The following is a 4368-nucleotide window of genomic DNA, read 5'->3' on the forward strand; positions in this document are numbered from 1 at the left end:
TCCGGGGGCCATGAAGACTCAAAGAAGCATTTCAGCCTCCCCCTGAGCACTATCGTGCAATTCACCAAGCCAGGAACCAAACCCATTACGTGCCAGGTGGAATATGTCTCCAATCACTGGACCACCCCGTGATGATTTAGATCTTCTATTTCTAATTTTAATCGTTCATTCTCATATCATTCAATGCTACATAGTATTGAAGAAATTTTCATATTAAAAATATTGAATATTACACACCCCATAAACATACGTATATAACTTGGTCACATGAGTTGTTTGCTACTCACCATAAATACAGATCTGTGATTGACTGGGGTGACTTAATAATTAAGAGTATATTGAAAGCAACATTGATGTCATGCCAACAATTCATGTGATTTTTGGGTGAGCAACTCAACTCTCCAAGAGGCATAAACTAGTATACTGTGTGCTTTTATTTTCAATCACATGTTCATGAACACATGCCCCAAATTTTAAGCTTTTAAATTGATCAGCCCAACATAATCTAGATCATCTAGTCAAGGTAGTGTACTCGTTTTTTACATCTAAATTTGATCTTCTCCCGCATAAATTAAAGTAATTTAGAATACCTCTTGTTGAAAATAAAAGAGAGAAAAATAAAGAGCCCTCAACCATCTTAATCAATACATGAATGAAGGTGTGGGAAAGAGATACAAATGCGGTGGTGGAACAACTAGCTAAGGCCATCTCCAACCGAGGGCTGGCCAGATGGCTCGTTTTAGACCTCTGGCTCTCCAAGATTTTCCAAGATATTAATATTTTAATGAACAGTACAGGGTCATATTTGTCTCCGTCTCCAACCGAGGGCCAGATGGCTCGTTTTAGCCCTGTCACAAAAAACCGTCTCCTACCGAGGGTCAAAGGGCTAAACATAATTTATTATTTAAATTTAAAAACTACAACTTAAATTTAAAAACTACAACTTATATTTAAAAACTACAACTAAAATTTAAAAATGACAAATTAAATTTAAAAACTACAACAACTTAAATTTAATATCCATAATCATTATTATCTTCATCATCCACCATCGTAGGAGTATAGTCTGTCACAAACAACTACCGTCAGCTCATAATTTCTTTTTTTTTTCCTATTAAAATAGGCCTTACTCATTGGAGTGTAATTTGAAGTGTTCCTTTCCATATTCTTATCATCCATCTCTTCTTGTATTTGCTTGGCCCGTTCTTCATGCCTACACTTCCTTTCTTCCGCCTCAAGGGAATTTTGCTCCGCCAATAATCGCAATGAGGCCGCCACTTCATGTTGAGCGGCGTAATCATCATTTGCCTTGCCCTTTTCCCTCAACCTTCGGGCCTTGTTTCGTCCCATAGCCCTAGATAAAGAACTTTCGGACAGAGTCGGATTTTCTACCCTTGTTTGTTGAATGGTAGGAGATCCATCTTCATTCATATCTATAGATGGGGATGCAACTCCCAAAGGATCCACTCTATGTTGAGGTGGATCTTCAAATAACATCAACCCTTTACAAATTTCCCAACAATTGTGAAACTGAAAGGGTTTGGAGCTGCCCTCCATATACAATTCCTCCACTTGACGTACCTAGAAAATATAATTACAAAAATTTTAAGAAATTAATTCATGAAATTAAATATAATATAATGACATATAATTACAAAAATTATATGTAATATAATTAAACATTTAAAATAAACTGTGAAAACACTAACTTCGTCATAGTAATTGGCGCCGCTTTCATGTCTACTTGCGGCTGCTAATAGTGCTTGATGCCATTTATTCAAACTTGGATGAAGATGTTTCTTCCATCTTGAAGAACAACTTTCATGGTTTCGAGTATTCGGTGGAATGGTGTCTTCGTAGAACTCTAAGTATTTTTTGGACACACGAGTCCAAACACCTTCACTTGTTTGAGAAATCCCCCTCACACTATCTTCTGAGACCCATCTATATAAGCCTTGCAAAGAGCTTCATCTTCTTTTCAGGTCCAAGCCGTACCTTTCATTGCAGATGAGACCATTTTTTTTAAAAAAAAAAAAAAGAAGAAGGAAATATTGAAGGAAATTATTGAAAAAATATTGAAGGAAATTATTGAAAAATTGAAACAAATATTATAGATGAAGGAAATATTGGAAAATATATTGAAGGAAATATTCAGAAATATATTGAAGGAAACATTGAAAAATATTGAAGAAGGAAATATTGCAAATGAAGTGAATAATTGAAAGAACTTCATCATATTTATAGAAGAAAAGAAATGTTTAAATTGAAAAATAAAGAGGTATTCATCAATTTCCCCCCTGAACTTGTGACTATTGGCCAATTCCCCCCCTCAACTTTAATTTTGGCCAATTTCCCCCCTCAACTCTCATAATTAGTCAATTTCCCCCCTTAACTTTAATTTGGCCAATTTCCCCCCTCAACTCTCATAATTTGTCAATTTGCACCCTACTGTTAATTTTTTAATTTGTGTAAGAAACTAAATAAGATGTATGTTAATCATTTTCCTATGTCTTTATCCTATTACAAATAGATTAAAATTTAGAATTTTACAATTTATCATAGATAGTATTATTAGTCATAATAAATCAGTATGAAGTAATTTTATTTGATTTTTTACTATACAAAATTGATAACGAAAATTATTGATGTGTACATTTTTGTATGTGAATACAATTTTCTTTATAAAAGTGAAAGCTAAGTTCAAGTAAATTGCGGAGAATTGAGCTTTAGTGCAAAAATGGCTAGTCAATTCATAATTTTCGACTCCTGATTAAGAATAACCCATTTTATTGAAATAGGTTTGATTCATGAGTTTAGGATTATTATTTCTTCTTCTACATGCTTTAAACCCAATTCATAACTTTTTCTTATAATCAACCCATATCACATACTAATTGTATTATGTTTTTGTACATTTTACCCTATATTATGCAGGTGAGTTTATGTTAATTTTAGTACTTTGTTGGAAGTTATTAGAAAGATTGAAAGAAAAAAAAAAGAATAGATGGAAAATTAAAAAAAATTAACAGAAGGGGGCAAATTGACTAATTATGATAGTTGAGGGGGGAAATTGGCCAAATTAAAGTTGATGGGGGAAATTGACTAATTATGAGAGTTGAGGGGGGAAATTGGCCAAAATTAAAGTTGAGGGGAGAAATTGGCCAATGTTCACAAGTTTAGGGGGGGAATTGATGAATACCTCAAAAATAAATAAAAAATAAACCCCACGGCTAGCTGAGTCAGCTAGCCGTTATATTCAAAAAAATTCAAACTATTAGTGTCGGTTATAACCGACACTAATAGTAAATAAAAAAAAAATTTGCCTATGAATACCTATTACTGTCGGTTATAACCGACAGTATTAAAAAATCCTTCTTTAATGCTGTCAATTATAACCAACAACAATAGGAAAACTAAAAAAAAAAAATAGCCAACCCTTTGGCCCTTTGAAATTTCGTGGGGCCCTCCCAAATTCTCAAGCCCTCTGGCCTAGCCCTCGGTTGGAGACAATTTTAGGGCTATTTTCGGCCCTCTGGCCCTCTGGACCCTTAGGTTGGAGATGGCCTAACAATATCCTCTCTCTTTTCCTCTCTTTCTTACATAACGAGTTTTGATTAGGGATAAGAAACGGTTATGGCGGACAGGTAACCGTGGTTATTTACCCATAACCGTTTATGCTTATACCCGCATAACTGTTTATCTGTTGGGTAATTGTATAAACGGTTATACCCATACCCATAATCGTTTATAAGCGGTTAACCATACCCATAACCATGTACCCATTTAACCATAACCATTTACCCATTTAACCATAATCATTTACCCATTTATCTTTTTTTTTTTTTACCCATTTACCCCCTTTTCACTCATCTACATGTTTTTTTTTTAACAACTTGAAAATTACAAAAGAAAAATTTGTCATAATTTTCGTTTTCTGACAATTAAACACCGTTATAGGTACATTTTAGCAGCATTTCCTTATTTTAATCATTTAAGTACTCATACAATTCCAATAATTGAAATAATAGTTTACGAACGATATTTTTCTGCTACACCCAAACAAGTATTTAATTATAATCCATATGATTACAAAGTAAAACTTCTAAAAACAAAAAGTTGTCATTATAAACCATATGGATGCCCGTTATAATTGCAGGTAGTTCATTTGATCATCCTCCTTTCAATGTGTTTTAAATTTCCTCTAAGTTTTTGAAAGACCAATTCTTTTATACAGATACAGAGTGTTTTATTCGAACAATTATCTGTTTTCTTCCTCTCATGCAAAACAAAAAAAGCCCAATTTAATTTCCGTTGCAGGTTCAAGAGAATATTATTGAAGCAAAGTAACCCTTGAAAGAATTTTTTTCA

At 33.4% G+C, this 4368-nt stretch overlaps 1 long non-coding RNA gene across 1 annotated transcript; it reads right to left on the bottom strand.

The window, feature by feature from the left end:
- Positions 1–869: 869 nt before the first annotated feature.
- LOC139195142 (uncharacterized) lies at positions 870–2212 on the bottom strand. Its single transcript, XR_011579776.1, has 2 exons — positions 1710–2212; positions 870–1581 (listed from the first exon to the last, which is right to left on the bottom strand). It is a non-coding gene; the product is annotated as an uncharacterized lncRNA (long non-coding RNA).
- Positions 2213–4368: the final 2156 nt, after the last annotated feature.

This window comes from Malus domestica, chromosome 04, assembly GCF_042453785.1.
Source record: "Malus domestica chromosome 04, GDT2T_hap1".
Lineage (NCBI taxonomy): Eukaryota > Viridiplantae > Streptophyta > Magnoliopsida > Rosales > Rosaceae > Malus > Malus domestica.